The sequence below is a fragment of the Geotrypetes seraphini genome, chromosome 2, assembly GCF_902459505.1.
Source record: "Geotrypetes seraphini chromosome 2, aGeoSer1.1, whole genome shotgun sequence".
NCBI lineage: Eukaryota > Metazoa > Chordata > Amphibia > Gymnophiona > Dermophiidae > Geotrypetes > Geotrypetes seraphini.
Genome location: NC_047085.1, coordinates 452450986 through 452471652, shown reverse-complemented (window position 1 = coordinate 452471652; position 20667 = coordinate 452450986). Strand labels below are relative to the sequence as shown.

The following is a 20667-nucleotide window of genomic DNA, read 5'->3' as shown; positions in this document are numbered from 1 at the left end:
GTATCAGGGACTGCAGCCGTAAGTGGCGGGGTAAATTTATTTAGTTGACGATAATCCACGGTCATTCTCCATGTACCGTCACTTTTCTTGACTGGCCACACCGGATTATTCCAGGCGGTGGTGATAGGTACCATCACCCCTGCCTCCACCATTTCCCTTATGGTTTCTGTAATTTCCTTATGCCCTCCTGGTATTCGGTATTGCTTCATTGCAATTAATTTTGTGGCTGGAGGTATATGTACTGGGGTCATTTTTACCTTACCTACCAATATTGGACAAGCTTCTATTGAAGACTTTCTCACAGCAAAGGCATATTTTCCCTCCGGTAAATGAAGTATCATCCCTTTTAAAATGTCCATTCCTATTATATACTCCGGAATGGGTACTATGATGACAGTACATTTCCGCAGAGGTAAATTTCCCAATTTCAATGTCACTTGAGTTTGCACACCCTCCGTTACTTTCCCTCCTAACCCTGAAATTTTTATTTTTGGTCCTTTGAATTTTTGTGGATTCCCATATATTAAGGTAGCCTCCGCTCCAGTATCAATTAGAGCAGGAACCCGTTGCACATTTCCTCCCTTCCAATGTATTCCTAATTGAACATATGGACGTTCATCAGGTTTTATCCACATAGGAGTTCGGCTCGCTACCTATTCTGAATCCTCTGTCATGGGAGGAGGGGCTGTTGGAGTCAACATCATGTAATCCTTAAATTGAGAGGCCATAGCTACCGCCAATTCCTTCCAGGGGTACAGATCCTTATATTGTTCCCAATCTGGAAGTTTTGGTTTTTCTACCTCCTTCCTTTCATCTTTTCCTTTCTCTTTCTTTTCTTTCGACATTTCTTTAGTCACCTTCCTGTTTTTTAACACCTTTTGCTTATAAAGTCCCCATAATACTCCAGTTTCTGCCCCATCTATTTTTTCCTTGTTTACCCCTGCTTTGATTAAAGCTTGAAACATTTCCTTCCTTGATACCCTCCCCTCGTGACTGTTACTCGTAAATTGAGGATGTCTGGGGGGAGGCCTTATTTCTCTTCTTCTTTCCATATTAGTTCCCTCATTTTTTGACCATTCCCCCATATCTTGCAATTCTATCATTCTATCTAATAAGACAGAGACCTGATCCCCAGTTAATGATAATAACAGGGTCATCATCACAGCCTTGTATGCTGGGGGCGTAGTTTTTAATATCCTATTTCTAAATCCTGCAGTTACAGGGATTACATAAGGATCCTCTGTGACTTCTAGGATGTGTAGGGAGCTGCGCATTGCTTCCTCTTTCACCCTTTCAATCCCATCTTTCAAAGCAAACCAAGGTCTATCATTAGCAGGAATATCCCCTTCAGTTGGATATTTATCCCTCATCCCATAAATAATGAGCCCCGCCAAAGTAATATTTTCCCCATTTCTTCCTTCAAAGTATGTACGCATCGCCCGTGTTACTATAGGGTCTCGCGTTACAGTGTAAAATTTGTGTACATCCCCTTTATCCAAACTTACTCCAGCTGCTCCCGTATCCATTAATCGTACCACCCATTTCATATCTCCTTCCCCACTTCTTTGCCTAAATCTTCCCAATATATCGTCCACTTCTGCCTGAGTGAAATCCTCTAAACTTTCTCTTGCTTGCACATGGGGCACCAATTCAGTCTCATACATCACCTGATCCCCCTCCGCTGCGGGTGTCCCATCCACATTCAATACCACCCCATCCCTATTCCGTACCGGGATTCTTTGTCCATCCCCCCCTCTTTTATCCTGCCTATCAGGTCCATAAGTGGTCTGATGTTTTCGCCTAGTTACTGGTTTTACCGATGGGTTACTTACACCAACGGGGGGATCTATTTCAGTATCAGGACACCGAGGTCCTCCTGGACAATCATCCCAAACCCCTTCATCATTCGAGTCAGTACTATCCCAAACATCCCCATCCCACTTACTAGGGTCCCAATTTACTGTAGCGGTCGCAATATGTTTCTGCACCTTTATTCTATTTACGCGACCGCGCCTTTTCTTATATTTTGTGGCAGCAATATAAACTGCAGATTCCTCAGCTATCTTTTGATAGTGATCTAATTTGTCTCTTAAAAGCTTACCACTACATTCCAGCATAAGACAACGCCTCTCTGCTTCCATCTGCGCCCGTTCTGCTTTAATTTGTTCCTGAACTGCTGTTTGCAATCGAATGTGCACTATTCGGTATGCAGAGGTCAATACCCAGCTCCTTCGAGCTAAAGCAACCACATCACCCGATTTATCGGGGCATTTTCCTAAAGCTTGTACAAGATCAATTGGTTCTGCACTTCCCAGAACCTTTTCCCATGACTCTGCTAATCCATGATTATTGGCTAGTTCTTGTGCTATTAAATTATACGGTGCCTCGGTCCAGCCGGGCACCTCTGTAGGTTCTTTTGAGGATTTCTCTCTCTTCCTGAACATTCCTGTATCACAAGAGCGCTCAGGTTTTCTTTAGAGAAATCCTGCCGACTACGCCAATTAATGTATTACTATTTTAAAAAGGCAAAATAAAAAGGCCTTCAGTCACTTTCCACACTGGACAGAATGCCAGGAAATCAAAATAGTATACAAATTAAGTTTTATTACATATATACAATATTTCTAGCCATAATCATTGATTAAGTACAGAGTTTGAATCAATACATTACCAGTTATTGCATCACTCCGATGGGGGACCACAATCAGGAGGCTTATTCAATATGTCATCACACAGCTCGTCAGCAATGGAAAAGAAATGTCCCTGCCTTACAGGTAACTCCCCCCCTTAAATTGTACTTTTTCCCCATCCCCTTTTTCCAGATTGGATATACAAATGCGTGCTTATCTCATGTTGAGAATGTAATCTCCAATCAGTATGTCTTGAAAACATCTAGCTTAGCTCGTGGGGTAGCTCGTGGGTTGTATACCCAGCCCCTCTTTATGGATTGGATACTTTTTCCCCTACCCCCTTTAGCCAGATTGGATGTACAAACGCGTGCTTATCTCATGTGGTGAGAGTGTGTTTCTGTTAAGCACCTATCATCAGGTGCTTAAGACTCCTGGCTCTGCTCGTGTGCTGACAGTGACTTGCTCTCATAATAGGCAGTTTATCAGTAGGTGCTGAAAAATTTCTGGCCTGGCTCGTTCTCATAATACTTGTGTTTCCTTGTAACAGCTTTCATGGATCCTAGGCAGTGTCATTCAATATTAATAATCCTTTCATATCATACGTTTCACATTCGTATCACATGGACACATGCTAATTTAGTGAGTCTTCGCTATTCTCTGCCAACCTCATTTGCGTGTGCATTTTTTGGAGAATGATGTGCTTTTTTAAAATCACTACTATAACGGCTGCAAAAGCATCCCATTGGGTTTTTCACTTTCTTTTTTTTTTTTTTAATCTAGGCCTCAGTTACTCTCCCATCCTTAGCATCAAGCCTTGGCATTAAAACATATTTTCCAAGCATGAACAAGTCAAGAGATTCTCAGCTAGAGAAGTCATGCTTAATCCTGTAGCAACAATAATCTGCAAATGGATTTTATGAGTCACCTTTCTTATCTCATTTACACAGTTAAAAAACCCAACAGTTTGTTCTCTGAGGCATTAATTTCACAGTGTCCTATGACCTAATTTTTTTTCTTCCTGTCTTTTTAAAGACTGGTACTACTATCTGAGCTTTGAGTACTGCATCTCTTTGATTTGTTGAAGAGTATGTGTTGCATAACTTTTATGCTTCAGGACCATTAAAAACCAGTAGACTTTGTCCCAAAATCATAGTCTGGGCTGACAGTCTATGTGTAGCCTAAAGGTGCAATATTAAAAAAATCCCTGTATCTGTTGGTACTTAATAATTTGCATTTTCCCCCTTTTTTCAGCTCTTACCATCTGTGTACCTCTTATCTGGCTTCTTTGTTTACCGTATTTTTCGCTCCATAAGACGTACCTGACCATAAGACACACCCTAGATTTAGAGGAGGAAAACAAGAAAAAAAAAAACATTCAACCAAATTCTCCCTGCCTGGCTCTGCACCCAATCCCACACTCCTTACCAAGCTCTTCACCCTATCCCCTCTCCCTGCTAGGTTCTGTCCCCTTTCCCCCACCCCTGGTGGTCTAGTGACTGGCAGGTAGGGACAAGGCAGGCAGGCCTCCCCCCTAAAGCCTCTCCCCAGGCAGGCAGTCAGGCAGGCCTCGGCCTCTCCCTCCTCCCTCCCTATTTTTAATTCAGCAGGGCTGCCTCTCTAGTGGCAGAGCAGCACACAAGACTGTCTGCCTGGTCAGCTGATGTGGCTGCTTCCTCTTCTGTTCTCTAGCGGCAGAGCAGTGCACAAGGCTGCCTCCCTGGTCCTGCACTGCTTCCTGTGAGAAAGCATGATAAAAACTTTATTATAAGAATCCATCATAGTGATTTATGTAAGCGTGTTATTTATCTATTTTCTTTGATTATACCTTTCACGCTTTCCATTTTGGAAATTTGTGTCCTTTTTGATTTTGACTTATTCAGAATTTATATGCATTGCTGAAATCATCTGTTTAAGTAGCTTATTCCATGTAGACATGCTACTTTTATTGTAGGTGGCATGCTTTCTTTTAAAGCTGATGTGTTTATATTTACAAATTACTTTTTAAATTACTTTTGATGAAATAAATAATTTGATGGATTTTATTTATTAAGCTGGTGTTCAAGTTTCAAGTTTATTAAAAATTTGATAAACCACCTTATCAATTTATTTCAAGGTGGTTATACATTTTAAAATAGTGTAACCATGGGTTACAAAAATAAGTTTGGAATATGTTATAGTTTTTAGGGCAGAAGATCTGATAGACGTTTTTTTATATTTTGAAGTGAAAAGTTTTGTTTGCTAGCTGGGTAATTTAATGCTGTATTTGCCTGCCTGAAAGTGAGAATTCTGGAATGTTATGTTTGGATCAGCTCTGATGAGATCACGTAGCAGTGAGCAGGGCAGGTCAGGATTCTATAACTGCCAGAGAGAGGAAAAAAAGAGTTGGGAAGAGTTCAGTTTGAAAGACAGGTTGGTCTGGGGTTTGTTTGAGAATAGTTTAAAATACATCAGGGTTGGAAAAGTTAGGGAATTTCAATTATTTTTTCTTTTCCATGGGTAGTTAGAGAAAATTAAAGCAACAAACATATTTTTCAGGGTGTTAGGGTTTTGCTCCCTTTGATTTCTTTAAGTTAGGAAGTAGGTTTGCTGTGATCAAAACTGAATCTCAAAAGAAGAAAAAAAGAAGCGCTGGTACCTAACGGCTGTGTAAAATAAACAATGGAGTCCTGTGAGAAAATTTACATTTGAAATCTGTGAGAAAAATCTTTTGAAAGGACTAAATTCTATGAGGAAAAGTTTATTTGGGATTTTATGTTAAAGCTATTTGGATATATATCTTTTAGAATTGTAATAATAAAATAACAAAAACTCTTACTTTTTGTAATTTTTTTTACAGGTAATTTTAGATTTTATGTTTAACTTTTCCCTCTTAAGAGACTGAAAATAGGGAGTTTTAAAAGAGGGAGGGGTTACATTTTTGGCGTAGTCGGTAGGATTTTGGAATCCTGGAAAGGTCTGAGTTCCAAAATCCTGAATAAGAACCTGGCATAGGGGAATTGAGAGGTTGTTACTAATCCTGAATTTGAAAAGTATGTTGTTTGCAAAAATATGCTTATAAGAACACTCATTTTAGAAAAACTTAAAGAATCGTTTCTGTTTTGAAATTTAAAAGTATATATTTATTGTGAATTTATATTATGAGAAAGGACCTATGAGTAAATTTGAACACTGATTTGCTTGTTTTGTGATACTTTGATTTGCTTATAAATTGCACTGTGGTCAACTGAAAGTTTCCCTAAGCAACTCTGAATCTTCCTGAGGGGCAGAGTCTTTTCCCATTAAGAAAATGGAAGAATACAAATATAAGAAGAAATGTAATTACAGAGGTAGATGGAGACAGCAAGACCAAAGAGAAGAGTTTGAGTGGCAAAAGTAGAATCACGAGGAATATTATCAGCAGAACAGGAGTCGACTGTATTCCCCAGAAAAATATGAAAATGAGAGAAAATATTCCTTTCAACAGAACCCGAAGGAGAAAAAACAAGTTCTTTTGTTCCTACTGTGGTAAACCAGGACATCTTGGCCGGAATTGTCGAGTTTGGATGGATGAAGTAGAAGACTACTACTCTCAGAGGTCTGCAAGATATGAAAGTGCAGAGAGGGAGTCATATGCAAGTCCTGAGAGTTCACAGTAACTGAGTTTCAGATCGAAAAGACGTGAAAGGAGTCCTCCTGAAAAACAATATCTTATCTACCAGAACCGTGCCTACTTTGGATTTATAAGTATGCCTGCATATGTAGAGGAAAATACTGAAAGCTGGAAAAAGATATATGAGGAGCAAATGATTGCCCTGTATAAAAGGAAACTAGCAAGGCTGGAAGAACAGATGGAGGAGTTGAGGAAACAAAAACAGGATACTGATAAGTTAAGTAATGATGCTTCAGTGGAAGTTGAAATGAAGGAAAGTAAACTGAAAAGTCAAGTTGCAAGTGAACAAGATGAAAATGCAAACCAGAAAGATGATGTCGAAAATGGAAGTTCTGTTCCAGTGTTGTTCCCTGATGAAGTGAAAAGTGATTCAGTGAAACATGCAGAGAAAATGGAAGATGGCCTGGAGGAGAAATCAGTTGAAGAATCAAAAGAGGAGACAAAAGATGATAAATATTTTCTAACAGCTGATGAACCAGAAAAGGATGATAATGATGAGAGCTTTATAGCAGTTGATAAATCGGACGAGGTAGATGATAAGGACACAGCAGATTCTGGTGATGATATACCAGAAGTATCTAAACCACTTCCTTCTGAAGAACTGGCAGCTGAAACTGAGCAGGTAGATCCTGAAGAAAGAGTTATTAGCACATTTGTGAAAAAAGTGAGGAATGATAATATTATAGTTACAATTCAAGCTGAAGATGCCATCACACTGGATTTTGATGGTGATGACCTCCTGGAAACAGGTGAAATTTTTGAAATCACAGATTCTGTATCGATTAAGCCCAAAGATGAACAGAATGTTGTTGCACAGCAGAGCCTGGAGGATAGCAAGAATCCTGAGGTGACGGAGAACCATAAAAATGGCAAAAAGGAAGAAGCAGAAGAAGCTCTCTTGATTTTGCCAAGGGAAGTCACGATGTTGCCTGCTGAAGAGAAAATGTCTCCTATTGAAGAGTGTGAGAAACACAGAGATTTTGAGCAGGACATTGGGCTGGATAAATACTCTGAAAGAGTCGATAAAGAATGCTCTGAGAAAGAGAAGGAGAAAAACCTTGAAGAAAACAAAGAGTATATATGGAAGAAAATTGTGCTAAATGGAAGCTCAAGGAGGAAAAAGTCAATTCTGATTAAAAGAGAACGACAAAAGACGAAAGATATACCAGATAAAACCAGGATATTCAAGACACATAAAGATAGTTCCTGCTCTGAAAATCAAAAGAAAGATGGGTTTATCATGTGAAACAAGTAGGAGTAAACAAACGGTAAAATGGAGGAAATTTGATAAACCAAGTTATATAGAGTCCCGACTGGAAATTCTTTTAAGATATTCAAAAAGATCAAGTAAAAGAAACTGTAAGAAACAGAATTACAATTATAAGAAGAGGAAGAAGAATCTGCTGTCGTAAAGAAGTGACTTGTCTAAAACAGATTCATAAGCAAGTCAAAAACAGTCAATGCGATACTGCAAAATAGAGAAAATAAACAAATGGTGAAGGAGATGGACTCAGAAGAAAAGAAGGACTGCATTATGGAAGTTCTGAAAAGGCTCTGATTCCAAAGGATAGTTTGGGGGTTATTTATGGAAAATTTGTAAAGGAAATAGGTATCTGGTATAATAAGTTTGTGAGACTTTGTGTATGATAAAATTTTTTATTTAAGGTTAGGATACTGACAATTTTAAAGAAATTGTAGATTCAGCAAGGGCGAGTGTAACCATGGGTTACAAAAATAAGTTTGGAATATGTTAATGTTTATAGGGCAGAAGATCTGATAGAAGTTTTTTTTATATTTTGAAGTGAAAAGTTTTGTTTGCTAGCTGGGTAATTTAATGCTGTATTTGCCTGCCTGAAAGTGAGAATTCTGGAATGTTATGTTTGGATCAGCTCTGATGAGATCACGTAGCAGTGAGCAGGGCAGGTCAGGATTCTATAACTGCCAGAGAGAGGAAAAAAAGAGTTGGGAAGAGTTCAGTTTGAAAGACAGGTTGGTCTGGGGTTTGTTTGAGAATAGTTTAAAATACATCAGGGTTGGAAAAGTTAGGGAATTTCAATTATTTTTTCTTTTCCATGGGTAGTTAGAGAAAATTAAAGCAACAAACATATTTTTCAGGGTGTTAGGGTTTTGCTCCCTTTGATTTCTTTAAGTTAGGAAGTAGGTTTGCTGTTGATCAAAACTGAATCTCAAAAGAAGAAAAAAAGAAGCGCTGGTACCCAACGGCTGTGTAAAATAAACAACGGAGTCCTGTGAGAAAATTTACATTTGAAATCTGTCAGAAAAATCTTTTGATAGGACTAAATTCTATGGGATTTTATATTAAAGTTATTTGGATATATATCTTTTAGAATTGTAATAATAAAATAACAAAAACACTTACTTCTTGTAATTTTTTTTAAAAGGTAATTTTAGATTTTATGTTTAACTTTTCCCTCTTAAGAGACTGAAAATAGGGAGTTTTAAAAGAGGGAGGGGTTACATTAGGGTAAAAACAAATAATACAAATTAACATAACTTTAACAAAAAAAACATACTCGACAAAACAAAAACATACTAGACTAGACAAACGGGTACGAGTGGAAAAAAGGGTAGAACTACAATGCTTAAAGGAAAGTAAGATATAAAGGTATAAACATAAGGAAGGGGTTAAAAACAAATAAGTCCAATACAAGAGGACTCATAAAAAATAAAGGAATTTTTAAAATCCTTAAAAGGACATTTATACTTGAAAGGCATCTTTAAAAAGGAATGTCTTAAGAAAAGATTTAAATTTCTCAAGATTAGTTATCTCTTTTAAAGCATTTGGTCCCGAATTCCAGAGCGTTGGGGCAATTACTGAAAAGATAGTGTTTCTTCTAGTGTTGATATGATTCAGAGTTGGAATTGCTAATAAATTTTGCTCTGAAGAACGAAGAAAACGCGATGTAGTGTGTGGTATCAAAAATTTATTAATGAATTCTGGCTGTCCAGTGTTTCTTGTTTTAAAAGTCAATAATAGAGTTTTATAAATAACACGGTGATGGACGGGAAGCCAATTGGCTTTTATCAGAAGAGGAGTTATGTGGTCGTAATTTTTGGCCTTGTAAATGACGTTTACTGCTGTATTCTGGATTATTTGTAAATGTTTTAACTCTTTTTTGGTAATACCATGGTATAAGGCATTGCCATAATCCAGACAAGAAATGACTAGTGAATGGATTAAAATATTTAAAGCCGATATGTCAAGAAATTTAGTTAGAGAGCATATTATTCTTGTTCTCCAGGATGGTTGAGATGCTTTAGAGGCAGTGTTTATAATACCTGGAAATAGGAAAACTCAGCAGTTGATCAACTGTAATATATGGTGGCCAGATTTGGGGTCCACGTTAGCTGTATTTAAAATTTGTGAATGTGAAATCTGCCTATGAGTTTTCTAAGATATGTAGTATAAAATCTTTTACTCTTTTGGGATTTTGCCAGGTACTTGTGACCTGGATTGGCTTCTGTTGGAGGACCTTTGGTCTGTCCCAGTATGGCAAAGCAATAGCCAATCAGGGATTTCCCTAAGCTGCTCCCTAAGGAAGTCTCTGATTGCCTCAGGCCCCTCCCAAGGTGAGCTGGGGGGGGGGGGGAGAAATGCCAGTTCTTTGGGGGGGGGGAGGGGGCGTTCGCTGGCAGGGTAGGGGGGCGATTCCGGTTCTTGGAGGGGATTAAGGTGGAGCAGCACCGGTGGCCTCGGGGAGGGGGGGAACAAATCAAGCGAGTTTCCCTTACTTCCTATGGGGAAACTCGCTTTGATATAAGAGCAATTTGGTTTACAAGCATGCTTTTGGAATGAATTATGCTCGTAAACCAAGGTTCCACTGTACTGACTCATGCTTCCTCTGCTTACTTTTCTGGATGCTCAGGTTTCATCATCTTTAAAATGGTACTGTGTATTCCACTCTTTGAAGTGATGTAATCTGTGATAAAACTAGGCAATTGGTTCTTGTTAGGAAATAAGGCATTTCTAATTTACATACTGTTATAATAGTCCTTCCTTTGTGGTACATGATAGTTTTTGTAAAGAAGTGCAGCTGGGAAAGAACAATGTAGCATATCCTGTTGCTATTTCAATGAATTATTTTGAACTTTGATTCATATAGAGAAAAAAAAAATTATGTGGGTGGAATAACAACTAGTTTGTTAAAGCTTTGTCTGTGCCAGGAAAAATCCCATAATAGTGTCCAACAAAGTGCCATGGGAAAGCATTGATATCTTTTTATTGTACACTTTTAAGCTATCTTTAGAAGAAAGAAGAATAAAAATTAGGTGAATATTGCATTGTGTTTCTGAGGACAAGCGGTTAACCCATCACACAGTAGGATGATGTCATCCCAACAGAGATGGACGCTTGTATCCAGATCTTTCGAGGAGATGCTTCAATTCCTCTGGGCATGCATAGTTTTCCCCTCACATCATACCTTTGTATTATTATTTTTTTCCTGCTCTTTCAGAGCAGCACACTCAGGGCACTCTGACTAGTTGGCTCTGTTATATCTTTTTACAGTATATGTTTCACAGTGCTATTGTTTTATAGTACATGTTTCACAGTGCTATTGTTTCATATTCCTTCTAGTCTCCAATTATATTTATGGGTAAGATGCTTTTTGGTTTTATTGTCCCTGAACTGAATTTGATTTGTCTCTTTGCAGTCCTTGTGTCAATGCCTCATTTTTCTTGCTCAGCCATTTTTCATTTTGCTTTCACATCAATTATTTTGGTAATGGCAAAAAAGATCACCAGTGATGTTCCTAATGTAACTGCATCAAATCCTACAAAGAGATGCTTTAGCCACACCTTAAGCTCAAGAAGTCCAGTGCTACTAAACTACTATTGAGACCATTAAAGCAGAAGAATTGTGGAACAGCCATGATAACTGAAGTCAAGGAATTTCCAAAGGGTGCCTCAATTTCTTTGAACACAATGCCTACTAGTAGTTTCAAGCACCAAGTCCACTTTAGCTCTCACCTTTTGCTCACCAGAGAGCTTAGAGTGCTTGAGCATTAATCCAAGTAGATCTAGCCCTATAGCATTATGTGATCCAATATTTACCATTTTTGAGAAGTTTCAAGTTTATTTAAAAGTTCTTATACCGCCCAATCAGCCTTCTAGGCGGTGTACAAATTTGTAAAAAACAGAGGACAAACTTTAGCAAAAATACACGTTTGAGGTGACAATACGTCACCAAACTATAACTATAAAAACTTTTAAAAACTATTAAAGACAAAGACAAACAAAACAAAAGGTAAAAGGCAAGAACTACATTAGGCAAAGTAAAAGAGAACAATTAAGGAAAAAAACAAGAGGGAGGGCTGCTGCTATACTCAATAGTATTTTCACTCGAATGCCCTTAAAAGGACAGTTAGGCCTCAAAGGCATCAAGGGAGAGAAATGTCTTTAGATTCGTCTTAAAATTATTAAGATTTGATTCTTCGCATAAATAATTTGGAATACTATTCCAAAGAGAAGGGGCAGTGACAGAGAAGATAGTAGACCTCATTGTATAAATAAACTTCAGTGATGGTATAGAGAAAAGGTTATTAGCTGTTGATCTTAGGGACCTAGAAGGAATATATGGGGTAAGAAGATTATTTATAAATTCAGGTTGGTTGTTTTGTCTAGTCTTAAATGTTAACAGAAGAATTTTGTTGTCTTAAGCCCCTTTGTCAAGAGTTCCAGGCTGAGTTTATTTTGCTTTTGACAGAAAATGTGAAACTTGAAAAAGCTTTTTGTTTTTTTGCTCAATATATAATGTTTTTAACACTGCATTGGGAGACTCCGTTCTATTATTAGTGCGTGCAGATTCTCATGGCTGTATACATTAGGCTTACTTGATTAGGGCTATCCTGAAAACCCAACTGGCCTGGTGGTCCTTCAGGACAGGGTTGGGAACCACTGTTGTAGATGACATAACAACATAAGAATAGCTCTCTTGGGTCAGACCAAAGGTCCATCTATCTCACTATCCTGTCTTCACAGTGTCCAATTCACGTCACAAGTACCTGGCCAAAAAAACAAATCAATATTCCATGCTACTGATCCAGGGCATGCAGTGGCTTCCCCCATGTCTGTCCCAATAACAGACTGTGGACTCCAATAACTTTTCCAAATCTTTTTTTTTAAACCAGCTACATTAACCACTCTTATCACATCCCCTGGCAATGCGTTCCAGAGCTTAACTATTCTCTGAGTGAAAAAATATTTCTTCTTAAATTCGAGGAGAGTGTGGAACTCTTCATGGACTACCATTTCCTGCTTGTTGCCCCCTTCTCTATGCAGCTTCTCACCCAGCTGCCTCCTTTAGATTTTGTCTATTTATCCATGTTTAAATTTTAAATCAAAACTCAATGTAAAATCATTTTAAAACAACTTTGTTTTCATCATTTTATTTAGATTAGGGATTAGGAAGAGATTTAGTTTAAAATTTTTATTTACAGATTTAAGATAAAATCAAGCAAGCATTCCTTGAAGCATTTCTTCCAGCAAGGGAAACAATTCCAAAGGTTGGTTTGCCAGTATGGAGGCAGAAATCCTATATCCTTATAGCCTAAGATGATATATTTACCTATATTGAAATTTACAAACCAGAGAAAATAGTCCATATCCCTGTCTACATCTCAAGAGTTGCACCTAATGGAAGGGAGGTTGAGGCTCTGTGCAAACCACTTGCCAATCATAACCTCTGACAGCTTGGTGTTTGGATTATTTCTGAGGGTTACAAACTTTATTAGTTGGTTTTGCTACCAAATTATCCACCAAGGAGAATTTTACCTCTTGATGCGGGATCTATGGAGGTTACTGTAGAGTACAAGTCCTCCAGTTTTTAACATTTGGCCTCACATTGAGTTGTCCTGTCAAATTATGCATCCACTTGGCCTGAATATTCATAGAAACATTGAAATATGAAGTCAGATAAAGGCAAAATGCTGCCCATGTAGTCCACCCATCCAGAGCATCCACCATCTCCTCATTTGCCTAAAAGACTCTACTTGCCTGTCCCACACTTTCTTGAACTCAGAAACGTTCTTTGTCTCCACCAAGTCTACCGAGAGATAATTCCACACATCTACCACACTTTCTGTAAAAAGTAATTTCCTTAGATTACTTCTGAGCCTATCACCTTATAACTTCATCTTGAAGCCTTCTCATTCCGTAGCTTCCTTTCAAATGAAAGAAATTTGCCTTATGCACATTTATGCCACGTACATATTTAAATGTCTCTATCATATCTCCCCTATCCCACCTTTCCTCCAAAGTATACATATTGAGATCTTTGTCTGTTCTTATACGCCTTAGGATGAAGATCACCAACCACTTTAGTAGCCTTCTTCTGGATCTGTTTATATCTTTTTGAAGGTGCAGTCCCAAAAATTGTATACAATATTTTAGGTCTCACTAGAGTCTTAATTAATTAAACTAAACACTTTCACAATGGTAAGATGCACTCTGTCAGATGGTGTATTAGTGACACAGTACAGGCTAAATGAACATTTTCAAACGGAGGAAAAAGCCTCAGACAAGGGCCCTCCCACCTCCACAATGGTGGAATAATGGTGGTGGAGCGTACACTGGCTAAAAAACCTTCAGATGAAACAAGCACTGTACTGTGCTTACCTGTATTAGTGCTGAAAAATAAAAATATAGCTCCCACTCATGGCCAAAGACAAAGTATGTAGCCTAGGTGTAATACTAGATAGCGACCTTTTGCTGTCTGCCCATATCTCCCAAGTAGTATCAGCCTCGTTCTACTATCTCCGACAGCTATGGAAAATCAGACAATACTTCTCAGAGCCAGATTTCTTCAACTACTTTACACCTCATACTTTACACCTTTCTCTTATATGGGCTACTGCAACATGCTCCTAAACAGGCTCATTGGAAAAAACTTCCATTGACTTAGAGTACAAAATGCCGCCATCTTACTCCTGAAGAACCTCTGCATATGAGACCCCATTGCCCTGGTGTTGCGCACTGCCCACTGGCTGCTGATCAACCAACAATGTATATTCAAAGGCCTAGTAATGGCCTACAAACTCTTCCATAACATGGTATTGGCCTATATGACCTACAAACTTCTGTCCACCTTGATCAACTGCTCTGCTCGCAAGATGAAAAGTTATTATGCGTGACCTCAGGACATGCCCTTTACCTTGAGAAAGACCGGAAAAGATTTATTCACACTACCTACCACGCCTCTGAAATAAACTACCTAACCACATGAGATCATCAGAAGGTCTACTGAGCTTCAGGAAGGCAATAAAAACTCAACTCTTCCCCTGACCCTTTATGAGAGTGTGCTGATTCAAATTCCCCTATCCCTCTGACGAAGTACCCTGACTCTCAAGCCTCAAACATTAGGTGATTCATCCCATGCCAGACCATCCCATATTCTCTCATTCAATGCTCTTCCACAGCTTGTCATACTGTTCACCATATCTGTCCTAATACACTAGAATATACTCTACTATACATCATATTTACCATACTATGTCCACCATGCCATAATTTCTCATACCATGTTTGCCGTTCTGTTTACTGTTCTGTCTTCCATGCTATACACGCTTGCCTCACCATTTTTGCCAAGTCATGTCTCACTTTGTCAGCCATTCTTGTAATACTATGACTGCTGTGCTATTCAAGGTCACCGTGCCAAGTCTCACTATACCAGTGGTCTCAAACTCAAACCCTTTAAAGGGCCACATTTTGAGTTCAAATATGTTTATTGATTTTTAAAGACTTGGAGGGCCTCAGAAAAAATAGTTAATGTCTTATTAAAGAAATGACAATTTTATATGAGGTAAAACTCTTTATAGTTTATAAATCTTTCCTTTTGGCTAAGTCTTAATAATGATATTGTAATTTATAGCTAAAGAGACATATGATCAAGAAACTGTTTTATTTTATTTTTGTGATTATGATAAACGTACCAAGGGCCTCAAAATAGTATCGGGTGGGCTGCATGTGGTTCCCGGATCGCGAGTTTGAGACCACTGCACTATACCATGGGGGAGTGTGAGGCGCAGTGGTTAAAGCTACAGCCTCAGCACCCTGGGGTTGTGGGTTCAAACCCACACTGTTCCTTGTGACACTGCCCTAGGTACTTTAGATAGATTGTAAGCCCACCAGGACAGAGAGGGAAAAATACCTACCTGAATAAATTCATGTAAACCGTTCTGATCTCCTTTGGGAGAACGGTATAGAAAATTGAATAAATAAATAAATTTAATTATTTCTAAAATTTCTAGACCTCCTATAACTAAGTGGTTAGCAAAATAAATCATTCACAATAGTTCAGGACAACATAAAAGGAGAACGCTTCAATTACAGTACAATCACATTCTAACTTAACCCCCCAAAGGTAACCTCGAAAACTGATGGAAATTATGTGTTAACAATCTTCACTGAATTATAGTGCAATGTGATCACAGTTCAAGTTATATTAACTATCTCTACAACAAGATTTTAGAAAAAAAAAGAAGCCTCTACATATAGTTTAGTCTTTAACATTTTCCTGAACTGTAACCGGTCAGAACAGGTCCTCAGGATACCAGGGAGATAATTCCACAATTTTACTCCTGCCATGGGCATCATTGCTGTTCTAGATTTAATATACCAAACAGTATTTTCCTTCATAGAGGTCAATCTCATAATACCTTCTGACCTCAAAGTCCTCCTCGGCAGGTATACCTCCCACAAAGTTTGAAAATTCACTGACATAGATCCATCTATCAAATATTAGTTACCTTGCTATTTTCTACCATATGATGTCTGAGATTGTGGTGCAAGGGTTATAACTACAGCCTCAACACCCTGTAGTTGTGGGTTCAAGCCAATGTTGTCTCTTGTGACCTTGAGCAGGCCACCTGGTCCCCGATTGCCCCAGGTACATTGTGAGCCCACCGGGACAGATAGAGAAAATTGTGTGAGACATCCAGATGGTAATATCAGACAGGCAGGTTGAGACTCTGGTCTGGGTTTCAGTAGAGATATCTGGCGTGGAGAAATAAATCTGGGAGTCGTTAGCATAGAGGTAATACTGGAAGCCATGGGAAGAGATCAGCGTTCCAAGTGAGTAAGTGTAGATTGAGAAAAGGAGTGCTCCCAGGAGAGAGCCTTGAGGTACACCAATTGATAATGGGAAAGCTATGGAAGAGGAACCACGTTTGCATACATTGAAGCGATGGGAGAGAGAGGAAGAAATCCAGAAGAGAACAGAATCCTGGAATTCCAGCGAGGACAGTGTATCAAGGAGTAGGTGGTGATCAACAGTATCGAAGGTGGCAGATAGATTGAGAAGGATGAGGATAGAGCCTTTGGATCTGGCCAGGAACAGGTCATTGGAAAATTTAGTAAGGGCTGTTTCCATGGAATGCAGCAGACGAAAGCCTGACTGAAGTGTATTTAGAAAGGGGAGGAAGTTCAGGCAATGTTCAAGAATGTTCAAGTAACTTGGATAAGAAGAGAAGGCGTTCGACAAGGTTCCACATGAATGGCTACTTCAGAAAATTGTGAGCCATGGAATCAAGGGTGAAATACTCACGTGGATTAAAAACTGGCTGGCGGATAGGAAAGAGAGAGTGGGGGTAAATGGACAATACTCGGACTGGAAGAGCCGCAGTGGGGTGCCGCAGGGCTTGGTGCTTAGACCCGTGCTCTTCAACATCTTTATAATGATCTGGACATTGGTGATTAAATTTGTGGATGATACAAAGTTATTCAGAGTAGTGAAGACACAGGGGGATTGCGAAGATCTGCAACATGACATAATCAAGCTTGAGAAATGGGCATTGACATGGCAAATGAGGTTCAACGTGGATAAGTGTAAAGTGATGTATGTCGGTAACAAAATCTCATGCATGAATACAGAAAGTCCAGGGCAGTACTTGGAGAGACCTCCAAGGAAAGAGACTTGGGAGTTCTGATCAACAAGTCGATGAAGCCGTCCGCGCAATGTGCGGTGGTGGTGAAAAGGACGAACAGAATGCTAGGAATGATTAAGAAGGGGATCACGAACAGATCGGAGAAGGTTATCATGCCGCTGTACCGGGCCATAGTGCGCCCTCACCTGGAGTACTGCCTCCAGCACTGATCGCCATACATGAAGAAGGACATGGTACTACTTGAAACGGTCCAGAGAAGAGCGACTAAAATGGTTAAGGGGCTGGAAGAGTTGCCGTACAGTGAGAGATTGGAGAAACTTCTCCCTTGAAAAGAGGAGACTGAGAGGGGACATGATCCAAACATTCAAAATACTGAAAGGAATAGATTTAGCAGATAAAGGCAGATTGTTCACCTTCTCCAAGGTAGGGAGAACAAAAGGGCACTCTCTAAAGCTGAAAGGGGATAGATTCCATACAAACGTAAGGAAGTTCTTCTTCACCCAGAGAGTGGTAGAAAACTGGAATGCTCTTCCGGAGTCTGTTATAGGGGAAAACACCCTCCAGGGATTCAAGAGAAAGTTGGACAAGTTCCTGCTAAACTGGAACGTACACAGGTGAGGCTGGACTCATTTAGAGCACTGGTCTGACCTGGGGGCCGCTGTGTGAGCAGACTGCTATGCACGATGGACCACTGGTCTGACCCAGCAGTGGCAATTTTTATGTTCTTATGTACAGAAAAATGGTTGTTTTATTGATGATGCTGTTGAGATTTGGAAGGAACTCAGTGATCACTTAAAAACAGACCTGCACAATGACAATTAAATTACAAGCATTTTAAAAAAAATGAATGGGACAAGCACTGTCTCCAGCTCATTTTCTTGCAAATATTGTCAAACTTTAAGTGCTGAAGAAGAGTTAGTTATGACATGTGGTATCCAGGAATCATCCGTCTGTAATGCCAACTATAATACATTTCAGAGCTAAGGGAGAACCATTCAAGAAATGTTTGCCAATGATATTGGTAAAAAAGTCAAACCACTGAACTGGTGGAGATCACTTATTAAGCACTCAGATTTAGAGACTGTTGAAGTCATGATTTCACTTTTAACAGCAATAGCTTCTTCTGTTGGTATAAAAAGAATATTCTCTTCCTTTGGACTTATTCATTCCAAATTGAGAAATTGTTTGGGACCTGATAGAGCAGGAAAACTGGTTTTGTTTTTCTTCCAAATTATGAACAATGAAAATGAAGGAGCTGCAGTAGACAGTAGTGTATATTTTTAATGTGTGGACCTGGCTGATAGCCTAAGCCCCCTTTTACAAAACCATGATAGTGGTTTTTAGCGCAGGCCGGCATGCTGAATGCTCTACACCAGGGGTGTCCAACCTTTTGGTTTCTCTGGGCTGCATTGGCCGAAAAAATTTTTGTGGGGCCGCAAAAACGCTGCAGCAAGACAGAGGAGGGAGCCGACAAAACTTTAAACACCGAGGGGCAGCAGAGGAAAACACCGCATCACCCTCGACCAGGGCCACACAAAATACTTCACGGGGCCGCAGGAGCAACGCAGAGCATTCATCATGCTGGCCTGCGCTAAAAATCACTATCACAGTTTTGTAAAAAATGGTAGGGAGGAGGGGGTAAGGTTTTTTGTTTTTCTTTTTTTAAAGATATTTTGGGCTCCTTTTACTAAGGTGCACTAGCGTTTTTAGCACTCGCTAAAGATTAGCACGCATTAACTACATGCTAAATGAAAAATACTAACGCAAGCTCTATGGAGGCATTGGCGTTTAGTGTGGGCGGCATTGTAGCACGTGCTAAGCGTGCGTTAAAACCGCTAGCGCACCTTAGTAAAAGGCACCCATTGTTTAACCAAATCAGTTAACATGGATGTTTAAGCAAATGCAAGAATACATATTGTCATTTTGGTTAAATAAAACTATTTAAATTGTTATTAAGGTAATTTTTATTTTTCTCTTTCAGTAAAGTACACCAGGGAAGTTGTCCAAATATGAATGATTAACCTATTAAAACTGGAGATAGTTTACCTTGTAATAATTTCATAATTATTTATCTATGTATTCCTAATAGTATAATCAAATAAGTAATTTTTTTTATATAACTCTAAAACTAATCTGAATAGTTATAATTCAAAAAAAATTAAACCTTCATCTATTTGTAAATATTAAGATTATACCAGCAAGAATGAGTCTTTTTGTCTGACTAATGATATAAATCATGATTTAAATCAAATTCACCCTGGTATATTGTGCTTTAATTCTTACATATTTAAAATAATTAAGATGATTCTTGCTGAAAATTTGTTTTATTGTGATTTTAGTGAGGTAACTTGCTTAGAAATTGCAGCCCTGGATTTCACAGCTGTTTTGTATAAATAGTCATTTAGTCCTGAGTAATGATAAAAAAGATCAAGATATACTGCACATAAACAAGTAAAAATAATATCCTTCTGTGAGTGACAATATATACAATTTTTATAAGCAAAACCTTTACAGAAGACATTTGTAAATTAACAAAGATGGATTTATAGTAATATTGGATTTCCTGAACCATTTTACTCAATATTGGGAAAGTTTATGCTATGGAATTAGGGAGGATAAAAGCTTGGTATGGTTTAAAACTCCCCCAAACTAACTACAAATAAGAAATAATGTATACTCTGCACAGACAGGGAGACTGTAGTAGGCTGTCTAGTTGAAGTTAATGATGCGTTCCATCCTCCCAGGTCAATTTGGGGTGGGGGTGGGGGGCATATGTTCTGATGATAACAATTCATCTTGTGCAACAGACAGTGCTGATACAATATCCTTCCTACTAAAAATAACAAAAACATCATATTACAAGACAGTGATTGCACAGGGGAGAGAGGGCTGTTTATCCTCAGCTGCTTTATGAAGAGGTTATATTATGTAGTCTTTTATATTCTTTGTTGTGTTACTTATGAAACACAGCTGCACCTTCATAGTCTGTGAAGAAGATTCTTTAGAGAGAGGGATAGAAATGATAGCCAGTCCATGTTATTTAGAAGTATGAATTGCATAATTCCATCAATACAAATATGTGGAAAGCAGAGCATTCAGAGCAAATATCTTCAGATTTTTAATGGATGGCTAGATGTTTCTTAGTACTGTACTACTCACTTTGTAAAAGAGCACTTAGCAAATGCATTGGTCTGCCTCATGAACTAATTCTTTTGTATACAAAACAGTGCTTCCAGATGGGAAAGCTGAATGATAAATTTACAAAGAAGGCCTCAGACGTTTTCTACTCTATCTGAAATAGTATCTTGGCTGAGGGATCAGCAGATCTATACCACTCTGCAAGGTTTTTTTTGTTGTTGTTTTTATTTTTACCAGAATGACGTGCCTGATTTACTTAGCTTTTTCTCCCCCACATACAGAGCAAGAAAATTTCTTAGCAAATCAGGTCCTAAGTATTTAAGACTCACTTCAAACATTAAAAAAAAAG

The 20667-nt window shown here is 38.7% G+C and overlaps 1 protein-coding gene and 1 long non-coding RNA gene across 5 annotated transcripts in view; one reads left to right on the top strand and one right to left on the bottom strand.

The window, feature by feature from the left end:
• PARD3 (par-3 family cell polarity regulator) overlaps positions 1–20667 on the top strand; it is a 1241096-nt gene that overhangs the window by 557774 nt on the left and 662655 nt on the right. The gene's annotated exons all lie outside the window — the stretch shown is intronic.
• Positions 1–20667, bottom strand: part of LOC117354283 — a 46566-nt gene that overhangs the window by 20274 nt on the left and 5625 nt on the right. The gene's annotated exons all lie outside the window — the stretch shown is intronic.